This window comes from Taudactylus pleione, unplaced genomic scaffold (assembly GCF_031769625.1).
Source record: "Taudactylus pleione unplaced genomic scaffold, aTauple2 ptg000032l, whole genome shotgun sequence".
Taxonomy (NCBI): domain Eukaryota; kingdom Metazoa; phylum Chordata; class Amphibia; order Anura; family Myobatrachidae; genus Taudactylus; species Taudactylus pleione.
The window spans coordinates 41,865,461-41,881,772 of NW_028284434.1; the positions used below are offsets into that span (position 1 = coordinate 41,865,461).

Genomic DNA, 16,312 nt, shown 5'->3' on the forward strand with positions numbered 1-16,312 from the left:
AGTTTTTTTTTTTTTTTTTAATTTCCTCTGTAATAAGTTAAAGCAATTCACTTAATCAAAGAAAGAGATGAGACTTGTCACAGAATGCCCTCAGTATATACTCGATATAGCATGTCTACATTCATCACGTGGCCATGACAGAATGTCTACAACTGTCCTTGGTGGTCTAGCGGTGACTCATTTGCTCTCTGTGGCGGCGGTGTCTTCCAGCGGTCACGTGTGCAGCAATTCTGGTGGAGACGTTAGACGGAGCGGTGGTAACGGTGAATATTCTCTGCCTAACCTCCCTCTAATGCGTAATCCTAACCGTTCCATCCGACAACCTGCGTGTAATGTCGACATTCCGAGGATGTCGACATGTTGCCTGTGAACATTTCAACAATATCGACATCATAGCTGTCAACATTGTGAATGTCAAACTTATGACTGCTTCCCGTCCCACATGCTCCCCACCCATCACTCATTACAATTGCTATGCACTAATAATTAACAGCAGGTGAGCACTTATACCACTGTGCTTTAAAAGTGTCCTTACCTTGTTAGGTAATGTTAGGGAATAAAGGCCCTGATTCAGAGCCGGACGCAAGTCGCTGCTCGTTCGCTCCGAGCGATGTTTGCCCAACTGCGCATGCGTACGGATCGTTATACGCATGCGCGAACAACTCAGTGCGGCCGAAATTCATGTGCTCGCAAAATAGCGAATGCCTGATAATTTGAGTGACAGAAAGAGGCGTATGTGGGTGGTAACAGGGGAAGGTGCTTGAAAACGGGGAGTGGAGATCCGATCGCAGGCGTGCTTAAAGGTCAAAACGGGCGTTTTATGGGTGTGCATATTTAAAACAGCAGCGTCATTTACCACGTCACTGGGTTATTTTAGAGCCAGAACTGCTCGCAAAATTGTGGTAGCAAACACCAGCCCCAAGAATAGCGAGCAGTTCATACCCTGGTCGATGTACTCGATTAATCTAATAAATAGCGGACATGACGTAGGATGCGAGCGGCCAGGGGGCGTATTTTTTCAAAAAACGAACGCAAGTTTTGTTCGCTCGTTCAGACATTGAGGCGTGAACAGACCGCAAACAGCGAACGGTTCATTTGAATAGCCACCCCTTGTTTTAGAACGAACGACCGCAAATAGCGAGTGGCTCTGAATGAGGGCCAAAGTCTCTTTTTCAGCGCAAAGTGTTGATTGCACTGCACTCCATTCTTCTCTTTTGATCTCAGTTAGTGGTCAGTCACCTGATGCAGATGCTCCATGGGATGTAGTCGGCATCCTGGTGCCGGAATCCCGGCGGCTGCGTTCCTGAAGCTAAGTAATAGGGTTAGGTTTCAAGTTAGGCTACTGGAGGGGAGGGTTAGGGTGAGGGTTACATTACTTACCTCCATGTGTTGGAATTCTGGTGCCGTGATGCTGACCGCCGGCATTGTGTGCGCCGGGATCGCGTACCCAACCCCTGCTCCGTGCAGTAGACTGTATGAGGCCCTGAGTTTCAGACATAGCCCATCCAATAGCTGTAAGGGCTGAATTCCGCTGATCAAGACTCACCAGACTGCCAATTACCCGTCAGTGGTCTAGAAGATGTAGGCTGTTATCAGGGGCTATTCAGTTTATCGCTCCCGTTAAAATGACCAGAGCTATTCAATTGTTTTGGACGACCAGCCACGAGGCTGCACTTATTGTGTATTTCTAGCACCTGTGAAGTAGTGTTTTGGGGCTGGTCACGAGTGCCGGGTGTGCCTTTACAGCACACCCAACACTTGGCATGGGAGAAGTAGCTTAACGCAGCTAATCCCATGCATTAGGGTACGACAATGCGGCTGTCGCAACAAGCACGGTGCTGGTCCTGCCAACAATTGACGAGCTCCCAGTCACTTTAGATGGGAACTACGGGAGTGATAAACAATTGAATCACCCCCTTAAAGCGATTATACATTATGTATAGTACTTTACTTTCTGCCATAGAATATCTGGGCATAGGTTATTTTGCACTGGGTATCTTATTACCTTTTGCATAATTCTGTTTACTAACATGAGTGGTTGCTGCCATTTTGTATGCTTACTCCTGCTAAAATTACATACCATCCATAGGTGCTGATTGGTCACAGGCAGCACTTTTCTATCATTCAAAATTCTAGGTTTTTATTTTGTGACTGTCATGTCACACCTTGCATCCACTACTGTGTTCTTCACTACTGTGTTCTTCTAGTGTCAACCTGTCGTTTGTACGGGACGCAGTCAGGATACCGGCAGGCGCTATCCCGCCCTCAGATATGGGACAAAGATAGGCGTCCTATAGCTGCTACCCTTGCAGAACAGGGTGCAACTTGTGATACTCTGTAATCTGTGCAAAATGCTCCCATCTCTGCATCAGCCCCATCGTGACCCTGGTGCATTTTGTGTCGAAGGTAAACCAGCCTGTTACTTTTATGTTATTGAAAACTATTAATAACTATCAATGATTCCTGATGCCACTTACAAAGTATGCACAGGAGAGAGAGAGGAGACTCCGTGTTCTGGAAATTACCCTTTTGTGAAAAATTTGTTTTTTGGAGGGGAATGAAAATGTCATTACAAGTGTTCCATATTCAACAAGAGAAATATTTATTACTGGCGACTCATCCCCGGCTTCGCATGGGAGCAATTTTGAATTTACAGTGATCGTCTTTTTTTTTTTTAACTCGGGTCTTACAAGGCAATCTTATAAGACAACATTAGTCGTTTTTCCTTCTGACTTCAACGCGAATAGATTTTGTTTTGACGTGACATCCAAAAGGGCTACGTAAAGTTGTCCATGGGAAAAACTTCCACTTAGGTCAACTCCAGCCATGTTAAGTGCCTGTCCCTGTGCTTTATTTGTTGTCATGCCAAAGCACACTCTTACCGGGAATTAAAGAATAGTTTTTTACATGTAAGCTCTCCCGAGCAGGGCCCTCTTCCCTCACGTGCTTCTCCTTCCCCTACTTATAGCATCATTTACTCCTAACTCCCCAATTGGCACCTGACACCTGGTTGCTGAGGCCCTGCTGCTTGTGTTTACAGCAATGTTTATAAACCATACCCTTGTCCTGCATTGTTATGTATCACTATTAACTGTATTTCTTGTGTGCTCATTTATGTACTATGTAAGGTGCTGCAGAACTTTGTGGCGCCATATAGATAAAGGCTAATAATACATAAGTGGAACGGTAAAAAAAAGGGAAAAACAGAAATTTTGAACCGATAAGCAGGGCTTATATAATTTGTTCTGGAGAAACCAGATAAAACCTATCAATCTCTACATGGTATAAAAAAGTCCAATGTTGTGATACATCGTTCATGGATTAGGCAGCGTAAAACAAGAAAACGATCGGACGTCTGTCTTTTTTTTTTTTTTGCAACGACTTGCTTCACTAAAATCGTCACTGCTCGGCTCGCTTTTGTCATACATTAATTTTTCATACACCTAAACCTTCCTCGACAAACCCTTTATAGAATAGTAAAAACTGCATCTAGATCTGTGCAGTGGTTCTCTAGATTGGCGCGAACAGACAGATGCTAACCAGGGACTTTTTATTTTATACTATGTACAGATAGATGATTTATTATTTATTTTATACATTTTTTTTTTTTAGGTCACCTGTATCTTTTAAGTACAAATCTCTCAATGCAAGTTGTCTTAAATTCCCCATAAATGACCAAACCTCATTTCCCTCCCTCCCTGTTCCCCCAGCATGCCTGTCCTTTTTGGACAGTTAAGGGGCCTATCCATCAGCACAAGGCTTGACAAATTTTTCTAAAATCCAGGAGTCAGGACAAAAATGTAGGAGCCAAACTAATGCCGGCCTTTTTTTTTTTTTTTTGGTAAGCAGGTATACATTGTGGCGCCCCTCTCACTCCCCACTCCATCACAGTCCCCTTAACATAGCCTCTCTCACTCCCACTCATAACAGTCCCCTCCATCACAGCCCTTCATATTCCCCCTCATCACAGCTCCTGGTATCGCCTCTTCACAGCTCCTCCATCACAGTCCCTCGTATCCCCCTCATCACAGCTCCTCCATCACAGTCCCTCGTATCCCCCTCATCACAGCTCCTCCATCACAGTCCCTCGTATCCCCCTCATCACAGCTCCTCCATCACAGTCCCTCGTATCCCCCTCATCACAGCTCCTCCATCACAGTCCCTCGTATCCCCCTCATCACAGCTCCTCCATCACAGTCCCTCGTATCCCCCTCATCACAGCTTCTCCATCACAGTCCCTCGTATCCCCCTCATCAGAGCTCCTCCATCACAGTCCCTCGTATCCCCCTCATCAGAGCTCCTCCATCAGTCACCTCTATCACAGCCCCTCTCACTCTCCCTCCATCACAAGCCCCAATAACAGTCCCCTCCATCTCAGCCCCCCACTCAGACAAAGGGCTGCCGAGAGCCGTGCAGGGCCCGGAGGAAGGGGCTTGGCCTAATCGCGGGAGGTGTGGCCACGCTGCCTTAGGCTAAAAAAATAAATTATAATCATTTTTAGTGCCGCTGGGGAAGCTGGCGCTGTGAGACCCTCAGCCCCGTGGCAAGCCATTCGGGGGCGCGATCAATGTGATCGCTCCCCCCCCACAGGCATAGGAGACTGTAGCCGCTACTGCTTAGCAGCCAAGTGCAGTCTCTCACTGCAGCCCGGCACACAGCAGCATGTGCTGGGCTGCACTGAGTTATGAGGGAGGGGGGCTGTACTGGGCTCCCGCCGGGGCCCTCCAGCAAGCTCAGGCAAACAGTACCTGCTCCCCCCCACTTCCCCTCTCGGCGGCCCTGCTCATACTTACCTGCTGGCTCCAACAGTGGCAGTAGAGTACTGGCGGCAGAGGACAGCTATGGCAGCAACGTCGGAGGGCGCCCTCCTGAGCGCTGCGGCGCGCCTGCGCAGGCAGCTGTGTCACAGTGACACAGTCTGCTTGAGGCCGCTTTACATGTCACTGGCCGGGTCAGGGTGCCCTCCTCTAGGTGGCGCTTTGCGTAGCCAACGTATATGTAAAACCTCCCTCCCTGCAAAATCTGGTCGCCAGGCAGCAAAATTTGGTCGCCATGGCGACCTGGCCCCCGGGATTCGTTGAGCCCTGCATTGGCAGTTGTATTTCTGAGAGTTGAAAGACAAAAGATCTCTTGAAAATTCCGGAGGCTGTGCTGAACGATATCTGTCATGTACATGACAGATTTTGGCAAAACATGAACGATATCGCATGACATCATTCAGGGAGTGGATTTTTTTCTCTCCAGCGCTTTGTAGCTGCTGTTAATAGCTTTCGTCGTTCACCGCATATAAACTGTGAGATATTTCTAATATCTGGCAGCGATATGCGATAAATGACCAACATGTTGGAGAGATGAAAGATTGAATTTATCGGCTGCGGGAGTGCGCGTCTGTCATCGTTCAGGGCCTATCCATAGCAGATAAATTGAACGATAGAACGATGTATTGTTCAATTTATCTGCTAATGGATATTCCCCTTAAGTATGACCAGTAAGCAGACTGAAAATGTCACAGCTGAATGTTTATCTGTGAGGAGGTTGCACCAGACATCTTCTATGCATAAGAAAAAAGGTTTCATGAAAGTGGATGTATCTTTCTCCATAGGAAGTAGAGTGGCTGCAGCCTTTCTGTGCTCTTTCCCACATAGCTGCTTTAACCATTAACCAGCACTTTTTAAACGACATTAAAAAAGAGCATAAGTGTTTTCCTCTGGGATTTTAAATGGTCCTGTTTTTAAATGTTAATCCTGGGTTTAAAACATGCACATCCACTATGAAAAATTGCATTGCTAAAAGTGCACTAAAATCTCATTACCATAGTGTAGTGCACATTTTCATGTGTTGTTACCGGTTGTCCCTGTACATGTTTGTGCAACTCCTGTGTGTGATGTGCCTCAGTGGTTTGGTTGGCTGCATTCTGCTGGTATTGATTGGTTTTGCAGACAAAATGGCAGCATCTTCTCTGTGTAGATAACCAGGACCACTAAACCCTGAAATTGAAGATTTCGAACGTGACTCTAAAATAATGTGCTGTGGTTCAGCCTGGCATTCCACTGCAGCTCTGTTTTAAAAAGTAAATTATGCCTCCCACATCACAGAACAGAGGGTTGAAGCTCTTCTCATGACTTTAAAACGGCGATGGGGTCTTATGCATGTTAAAAAAAATAAATTAATAATTACATTAATCTTCTTCTTCTAAAGGCAATTTCTCTTTCATCCACTAGGGGACACTGGAGGTGCTTACGCTGGGGTCTATGCCCCACCAGCCCTCAGTTTAGAAAATGTGCCCTTGGAGCTGGTCACAACCTGCTGTGCCCCAGCAAGTCACATTTTTTTTTTTTTTTTTTTAATTTCATATGTATTCAATTTTTCTTTCTTATTTTAAAACATCTTTTACATGTTTCTTAAGTACCCTTCGCCACCTCTCTAAAGGTGGGGTCCGGGTTACTGGCACCCTGTTAACTTCATGGGTTACAGGAAGGAGTGTGCAGTGCTTAACCAAAAGCATCTGACAGCACCTTAATGCCGCACACAGCACACACACCATAGGAAACTTCATGTGAGTGCTGTTCAGAGGAGCCGTCCGGAGAGGGAGCACAGTGAGTATAAATCACATGCACATCCCCCGTATCATGTCCCGCGGCCAGCGCTGGCTTCAGAGTGCGCGATAGCGCTGCTCATTAATTACACTTCTCCCCTCTCCCCACTGATGAGCGTGGCTAGCGGCTCCTACTCAGCGGGGCTTGCACAGGGGGGAGATGATCCTGCAGCGGGGGCAGCCATTTTCCGGCCCTTAGGGCATAAAGAAAGGGGGCGGAGCTTAACAGCGCGGGCTTCCTGTCTAATTAACGTGGCAGCGGCTGTGAGCACAGCGTGGTTGCTGTGTTTAACCTGTTTTTAAAAAAAAAACAAAAAAAAAAAAACTGCATCTCTTCACTACAGGTCGTGTGCAGTATATACAGAAGGCTGATTCTCCTGACTACATCCCTGGCAAGAGATTGTGAGTAACACTTGGGTGTTTGGCAGGGAATCTAATCTGTCGGAAAGGGTGGGGAGTGCCTCTTCCTCTATGTCCCAAACCAGCCTTCTGTTTTATTTCTAATTTCACTTCTGTTCCTCTGTGTCTGCATGACTGTGTGTATCCATGTCGAACAGAGCAAAAGGGGCTCAAAAGATGTTTGTCTGTTCTAAGTGTAACTACAAACTAACCAAGCCGCATGCTGCTGGGTCCACTTTATGTGATGCTTGTATAGCAATAGATCCACCTATGGCTATTACGGCCACACCTGCTCCCCCATGGGCCTCTGACATGGTTGGAGTAATGACGGATTTAACGTCTGAGTTAGCTGAGGCACGTAAGTCTCAACCTCCCTGGGTGGCGGGGCTAACCAAGTCTCTAGACACCCTGGTACAGGTTATGGGTACAGTGTTGCCTGCACCCTCCACCTCCTACCAAAGACCGATACAAAAGCGTACTCTGGCGACTGTTCTCCAATCAGAAGAGTCGGACGAAGAATTCCCCGCTATGGAGGAAACAGAAGAAGGGGAATTGGAGGAAGCGTTACAGGACGCTTCCCCTCAAGAATTAGAGTACACTTCTCCCGGGGTGGAATCTCTAATTTTGGCGGTCAGAAAAGTTCTGAATTTACCTGAGGATGTAATACCTGCATCCCAGGAGTGTGAATTATTTCATGTACAACCAAAGAGCTCTGCGGTTTTTCCGTTCTCACAGCAACTTCAACAGCAGCTCTCAGTGGCCTGGAAGCAACCGGATAAACTGTTGCAAATTCCGCGCCGGTTTCCGTCTAGCTATCCTTTTCCATCATCCATGATGGAAAAGTGGGAGACACCCCCTCCAGTAGATGCGTCAGTCTCCCTTCTCTCTAAGAAAACGGCACTCCCAGTACCGGGAGCTACAGTACTAAAAGATCCTTCGGATCGTAAGTTGGAGACAACGCTAAAATCAATTTATACTGCAGCGGGTGCTCAACTTAGACCTACCCTTGTTAACGCTTGGGTTAACAAGGCAGTGGTCTGCTGGGCTGACCAGTTGATTTCTGGTTTGGACTCTGGTACCTCCAGAGCAGAGTTACATCTACTAGCAGAACACATCCGTGAGTCTGCAGTTTACCTGGGAGAAGCTTCGAAAGATATCAGTCAGATTAGTGCTCGCATATCCGCTTCTGCTATTTCTTGCCGCAGAGCCCTCTGGTTGCACTCTTGGCAAGCGGACGCAGAATCCAAGCGTGCGGTGGAGGGTTTACCATTCACTGGCGATATGCTGTTTGGCCCGGAACTGGACAAATGGATATCCCAGGCCACGGGGGGGTAAGTCTTACTTCCTCCCGTCGGTTGCGCCAGCTCCCAGAAGATCTTACAATGGACCTTCGGTTCATTCCTTTAGTGCGCCACATTCCTTTCGTGATAGAGCCAGAGGTGCTCCCACGCAACATAGAGGTGGCAGAGGTAGAGGTCGTCCACACCCTGTTGCACGTAGACCAGAACCTAAACCAGCGGAAAAGCAGGTGGGAGCCCGTCTGCAAAACTTTCAACAGGTTTAGAACCAGACCTCTACAGAACCGTGGATCCGCAGACTAATTTCCCTGGGGTACCGAATAGACTTCGAAGTCCCCCCTCCACCTCGGTTCTTCACTACCAGTCTGCCAAAGCCTGCAAGCAAGGCCAAGGTTTTACAGGAGGCTATCCAGTCTCTAGTAGTATCATCTGTACTAGTTCCGGTTCCGGAACATCAGAGAGGTTTGGGGTTTTACTCAAACCTGTTTGTAGTACCAAAACCAGATGGCTCGGTCAGGCCCATCTTAAACCTCAAGTCTTTGAACCTGTATCTGAAGACTTATCGCTTCAAAATGGAGTCTCTGCAGTCAGTCATAGCGAGCTTGGAACCAGGGGAGTTCCTATTATCCCTGGATATCAAGGATGCCTATCTCCATTTTCCCATTTGGGAACCTCACCAGGCTTTTCTGCGTTTCGCCATATTGAAGGATCATTTTCAGTTTCGGGCATTTCTGTTCGGGTTATCCTCGGCTCCCCGCGTCTTCACCAGACTCATGTCAGTCATGATCCCTCTCCTTCGGTCATCAGGAGTGAACATAGGCCCTCATTCAGAGCCGTACGCTCTGAGCAGAGCGCACGCTCTGAATGAGGGCCGGGCTCCATTTTCATGGAGCGTCCTCCTGGACGCTCGTATAGCTGTGGGTCACCACCCACAGGCTATACGAGCGTGCATTGTGATGGTCGCGATGGTCGAGACCATCGCGACCATCGAATTTGCGAGCCGGAGCCTGCGGTTGAGGTTTTCAACCGCAAGCTCCGGAGTGATTTTGGCTCTATCAGAGCCAAAATCACTCCCACTGACATCACTAGTGATGTCAGTGGGCCGGCTTCTGACGGGAGGCGTTCCCGTGGGAACGCCCCCGTCAGGGAGGCACGCCCACCAAAGGGGGCGTGCTGTCAATCAACCTTGACAGCACGCCCCCTTTGATCGGACACAACGAGCGAAAGACTTTCCTTCGCTCGTCGCGTCTGGCGCATGCGCACGACGGAGCTCCCTCCGTCGTGCGCATGCTCAGTCCATAACATCGACCCACTTGCGAGCGGACAGCCGCTCGCGAGTGGGTCTGAATCAGGCCCATAATCCCTTATTTGGACGACCTGTTACTCAAGGCTCCATCGGTATCTCTTCTATCAAATCAGGCCTTACTGACATATCAGACCCTAATCCAACACGTTTGGATAATCAACTTCAAGAAATGAAATCTCAATCCGTCCCAGAAACTTCTGTTTCTGGGCATGATCTTGGATACGGCATCACAAAGGATTTTTCTTCCAACAGACAAGGCTCGGGATATCTGGTTGTTAGTTCAGCTGGTCCTCAGAACAAGGAAGGTGTCCCTGCTTCTTTGTCTGCGTTTCTTGGGGAAGATGGTAGCAGCTTTCGAGGCACTACAGTTCGGCCGGTTCCACTCCAGGAGTGGCCCTTCTTTGGTGGACACAATCCAACAATCTGTTAGCGGGCAGAAGATTCGGAGTGTGGGACTGGATCATCGTAACAACGGATGCCAGCCTTCGAGGATGGGGAGCAGTAGTCTCCGATTATCATTTTCAGTGTCGATGGTCTCCTCTAGAACAGAAGTGGCCCATAAATGTGTTGGAACAGAGCGATTTACAATACTTTGATAGAGGCAACAGACTTTCTAAAGGCTTCTCCGGTAAGAGTTCAGTCCGACAACGCGACGGCCGCCGCTTACATCAACCGCCAAGGAGGGACTCTGAGTCGCATGGCTATGCGGGAAGTAACTCAGATTCTTCGGTGGGCCGAAAAACAGTCAGTAATCCTGTCGGCGGTATTCATTCCGGGTGTGGACAACTGGGAAGCAGATTTAGTGTTAACTCTAGCTCCGGCGGCAGGCAGGGCGCCGGAGCTAGAGAGGGCAACCTTATGCGCGCGCCCGAAAAGGGGGCGTGGTCATGAAAAGGGGTCGCGTCTATAAGACGCGTCCCCTTTTCGTCATACTTGGGGGCATGCCCGGCGCTTACGGACATGCCGGGCAGCCCCCAAGCGCTGCAGAAAGGGAGAATAGATGCCGGGCGCATGCGCCCGGCGTCTATTCTCCGGCGGTGACCGGGACACCGCATGTTTCTCCACCCGCGGGACACTGCGTCCCGCGGGTGAGAACGGCACCCGCAGGCTGTGAGGGCAGGGCGCTTTTTGCCCTCCTCCTGGAGGGCAGGGTGCTTTGTGCCCTCCAGAAGGAGGGCAGGGCGCCGCGCCCCGCTTAAACAGCCTAGCGGGAACGCTAAGATTACCTAAGTCGACAGGATATGCATCCCGGGGAATGGAAGCTTCATCCAGAGGTGTTCAACGCGCTGATACGTCGATGCGGATGTCCTCAGGTCGACCACGTCGCGATTGAATCGTCAGCTCCCAGTATACTCTCAAGAACTCTGGATCTGCAGGCGGAAGCGGTAGACGCCCTGACAAGTCCGTGGATCTACGACTTTGTTTACCTTTTTCCTCCGATTCCGCTTCTTCCTCGTCTTCTAAAAAGGATAAAACAGGAATCGGCCTCTGTAATTCTCGTAGCTCCGAACTGGCCTCGGAGAAGTTGGTTCTCGGACCTTCGGTCCCTATTGGCAGACGATCCGTGGCCCCTTCCTCTACGCCCGGATCTTCTGCAGCAGGGTCCATTCATACACCCCAACTTAGCGCAACTTCGTTTAATGGGGTGACTCTTGAAAACGATATCCTAAGACGCAGGGGCATCCCAGACGCAGTTATTCCCACCATGCTACGTGCCAGGAAGCCTGTTTCGGCTGCGCATTATCATCGCATCTGGCATGCTTATATCATGGTGTTCCAGTCGGGATCTTCCGTTTAGAACTTTTCGGTTGTCCCGGTCTCTGCTTTTCCTTCAGATGGGTCTGGATTCCGGCCTTCAGCTGGGAACTTTAAAGGTGCAGGTTTCTGCCCTCTCCATTTTCTTTCAAAGAAAATTGGCCCTCATTCCTGAGGTGCAGACATTTCTTCAAGGGGTCTTGCGTGTGCAACCTCCTTTTGTACCTCCGATAGCTCCCTGGGACCTAAACTTAGTGCTTCTGTTTCTTCAGTCGCCCATGTTTGAATCTTTTTGGAGGAGGTCGATCTTAAGTACCTGTCTTGGAAGACTGTCCTCCTCCTGGCTCTCGCTTGGGCTCGTAGAGTTTCGGAGTTAGGTGCTCTGTCCTGTAAGCCACCTACCTTGTGTTTCATGCTGATAGGGCGGTACTCCGGACGGTAGACACCTTCCTTCCCAAGGTTGTGTTGGCTTTCCATGTCAATCAGCCTATTGTGGTACCGTCGTTGCTGGAGGACTCTGGTGGATCTTCTACCTTGGATGTGGTTAGGGCTCTCCGCATCTATGTTGCCAGGACAGCGTCCCTCCGTAAGTCTGAGTCGCTTTTTGTCCTCTATGATGCTGTTCGGAGGGGTTGGCCCGCATCTAAGCAGACTTTGGCACGTTGGATCCGGCTGACTATTCATCAGGCTTATGATAGTGTTGACCGTCGGCCTTCTTCGTCCATTTTGGCTCATTCCACACGTTCTGTGGGTGCGTCATGGGCGGCCGGTAGAGGAGCCTCCACGTCGCAATTGTGCCGTGCGGCCACTTGGTCTTCAGTTCACACGTTTGTCAGGTTTTACAAATTTGATACGTTTGCTACTTCGGCATCCCGTTTTGGCCGCCTTGTTCTGCAGGTGCCACCGAGCGCTCCCGCCCGTGGGGAAAAACTATGGGACGTCCCCAGCGTAAGCATCTCCAGTGTCCCCTAGTGGATGAAAGAGAAAATGGGATTTTGGTACCTACCGGTAAATCCTTTTCTCTGATTGGACAGGGGACACTGGACGCCCACCTCTGCGCTCTTAGCCTGCCTGTTCGGCTCGTTCCGTATGTTGGATGCTTCTGTCGTGTGTTCTTCTCTCCTTTTTTGTTTTGGTTACTCCGCTTGTTCTCCATTTCCTCTCTGTCTTCATTTTCTAAACTGAGGGCTGGTGGGGCATAGAGGGGGAGGAGCTTCACAGTTCTAAATTATTGAAGTGCCAGCTCCAGTTATCCATGCCTCTATACCCCAGCGTAAGCACCTCCAGTGTCCCCTGTGGAATCAGAGAAAAGGATTTACCGGTAGGTACCAAAATCCCATTTTTGCCATTTAAATTTTCACTTTTTAAATCCTCCAAAACAATTCACTACACATTACACACTCACAGAAATCGTGTAGAGCAGGGGGAAGCTATTAAATGAGGTTTTTGCAGATTTCGCAATCCATTTCAATTGGAGCAAAAGCTAATTGAAATTAATAAGTAAAGGTTTTGTGATGTAAATAAACAAAGTTTAAAAAAAATCAGTGGTTGACATCTTTTGATATGCCGGAGCTTGGGAAACTAAAAATTCCAGCATGCTCTGGTAACCCAGGAACAATTCCACAGGAGTTTTATTTTTTTTTTATTTTTTTATTTTTTTCTTCTTTGCTTCCAGCCCCCATTGCTCTCAGTACTTACTGGCCACATGTGATTGGCTGAGCATGTAGGCACTGCTTGTGATTGGCTGAGCTTTTCACATTTGTTTATAATGACAGTGTATTTCAATAGTCTTTTTGCACCCATTGAGGTATTTTTCTTATTCAAATTAATGCAAATTACCATTAGTATTACTCATCAGAGTAAGGTCTCCCAAAACTGCTTGGAAATTGTTTGGATTTATTTATTGATTTTAGTTATGGCTACTTTATTTTTTCAATAAAATCGCTAAATGTATGTTCACTTTAATTCTTAAATAGGCAATCGACTGCGGGACGACTCATACTCTCCTTGCTTAGTTTGAATTCTGTCTTCCTCATTGGTATAGTAAGAAATGCTACGTGCTTGCGTATACCAGCTTGTTCACTAAGGCATTTATTTTACCTCCCTACTTTCATACACAAAGTGCAAAGGGCCTGATTCAGACACGTTTGCTAAGCTGCTTAGGCACGCTATGGGCGATTGCCGCACGTTTGCTTATGCGTCAAAGTAAGCATGTGCAAACCAGTCACTGCTTCCGGGAATTGTGCGCTCGTAGTACACAGACTGGACGCTATTTTGAGTGACAGTGCCGTTTGTGGGTGGTAACGGGAAGGTGCTTGTGAACGGGGGAGTGGTGCTGCAAACGCAGGCATGTCTGGGCGTCAAAACTAAGTGTTATGAGTGTGCATAATTAGCAAAGACGCGTCATTGTACACGTCACTTGGTTGTACTTTAGCCTGCAGTGATCGCAGTGCTTGCGGCGGAGTAGGGTCTACCTCAAACGCTGCGTTCACCTCCGATGGCTCTCACTGGATCCGATTTAATCAAACACTTCCTGGAGAAGACTTCTACTAAGAAAAATAGGTGGGCGTCTTTTTACTGGCGTGCGTTCCCTCTACCGTCGCTCTCGAAGGCATAGAGGGCGTCCTTCCACCAGACAGTGCGATCGCGGCATGTGCATACCCGGGCCCTTTTAGCTGAGTGAGAGTGCAACTTAGCGTCCGGGTCTGAATGAGCTCCAAAGTTCATAATTAACTGACTTCCCCTGAGCTGTTTGGCCGTTCATTACAGCACCTATTGCTTCTATTTGAGTAACTCGCCTCTTCTGCTAGTTGCCCTGATTCCTGAGTAGTTTAAAGGGACACGAACTTCAAACATTCCCATACTTAACAATGCCTAGCATTATGAATGTGTGCTCTAAATAGACAGTATTGTTGGCTATGCGCACACTTATGTCTGCTACCTGTATCTATTCTGTCATGGTTCAGGCCTCAGTCACAGCACATTGTCATACACCATGCTCCATCTGTTATGCAGGTATCCCCAATGGGAAAATAAAATTATAGGGGGGTTATCTCTGTAAGCCAGTCGGGTGCCTAGATGTGCCTCAATGGAACATGCAAATGTGTTCTCCTCATACACCTAATTATTTTTGTACCTTTTGGCACGACTCCTGTGCTGTGCACTTTCCTTCATTTTGTGTTTTTAGTTTTGCATATAGTGTAGTAATGTATAGGCGTATTTACAATGGGTGCAGGGTGTGTCGTGCACACGGGCCTCTGGGTTACAGGTGGGCCCACACCATGCACGTTGCACCCAGAGTTATAATTATTTTGTGCTAGCAAGTGGGGTCCCTCCACCTGTGCAGCGCCATCTTCCCAGTGACCTCTTCGGGAAGAGGGTGCTGCACAGTAAAAGCAAAGTCTCTGGCACTGTGCCAGTGCTCTCTTCTGCACATGCACCATCTTCCCGGCACCCAAAACAATTGAATAGTGCCAGTCATTTTAGACAGAAGTTATGGGCACCCAAAACAATTGAATTGCCCCCTATATGTGTAATTTAATTTTTTTTTTTAAACCCGGAGAGTGTGTGAGAGTGTTTTTTTTTCTTTTTGTGTGTGACCTGAATACATTAGGTTTAATGGCTACTGAAAACATTTATTTGTTAGCAGACTTCCATGCCACGTTCTTGTGTTATCTTCTGACGCTGTCTCACGAGAACTGACCTGCTACATGCATTGTGTGGCCTGCGCTGCTCAGTGCTGGTTTCCTGTTTTGCCTCGCTGTTTACAGTGGAGAATAGGAATGTTTTGTAAATTGCAGACGATTGTAATTTGGTTTGTTTCATCCAGCTGGAAACCCACTGTAAATCTTGTTTTAGTCAAAATTTCAGATAAAATAGGAAGCAGGGATGGAACACTTAGACCTGGGGTATACTGTTAATACTGCAGCTGGTTTCTGTAATTACGTTCTAGTTATATAGTATGCAATGCATCCACATCTTTATTTTGCTTACTGTTATATGATGATGATGATGACTGATTCTTGCTTTATTTTGCTGCGTAAGGTCGTCATCCACTACTCTAATTCATCAGCTCCTATAATATATTGTCCTCCTTCAAACTGGTCAGAACTGAACATTTTTTATTTTTTTTTCTCCTCCACTAAAATCAATATGGCATTAGCTGGTTTATTTGATTCTTTAAGAGCCGCTGTGATTTAAGGCCAGGCCAATGAAAGACCAGGAAGGCCGCATGTCGCTATGTGACCGTTGTGACCTCTCCAGACTATTCAATTCATACATTCCTGCTGGAGCTGCCAGATTATGAAGTATGTGACGGGCACTGATGGAAGGCTTGCTGATAATGCAATGCATTCCTTTGTCTACCAAACTAGCATTTGCCATTCTTTTTAATCTACTTTAGCATCTGAAAGAGCCAGGTATTTGGAACTGAATATATTGCTTGACTGCAGTAGATTGTTTAGCAAGATTTGACATTTCTCTATCATCCAAATGCAAAGAAGAGCAGTGCCAAACTGACTGACCAAACTGGGTACACACTAGGCCGACCTATCTGATGATTGGGAAGTGTGTATACACTTACATCTCTGAATCAGCACCTACGTTTCTTGCTTTTTTTTGTATTTGTGAGATGTAAATATTACATTCTGTGATGATGTTTAATACGTCTTGTAGCAGAACTCGACATTCAGTGCTTATGCCATTGTCTTTGATCCATTCTATACGCAACAATTCGGTGCAGCAAAATTATTGCATTACAGGCTCTATATATCTAAAAGTAGATGCGCTACCCTAGGACCCCTTTCTGGCCTTTGGACAGAGGCCCTGATTCAGAGCCGGATGCCCACCCACAGCTAATGCGAGCGGCCAGGATGATGGTCTTGACCATCGCGACCATCGGGCTTGCGATGAGACCCTTGTGGTAGGGTCTCGTGGCCGCAAGCCCCAGAGAGCAGTGGG

The 16,312-nt window shown here is 47.7% G+C and overlaps 1 protein-coding gene across 2 annotated transcripts in view; it reads left to right on the forward strand.

Annotated features, from left to right (window-relative positions):
• TTYH3 (tweety family member 3) overlaps positions 1 to 16,312 on the forward strand; it is a 162,951-nt gene that overhangs the window by 11,054 nt on the left and 135,585 nt on the right. The window lies entirely within an intron of this gene.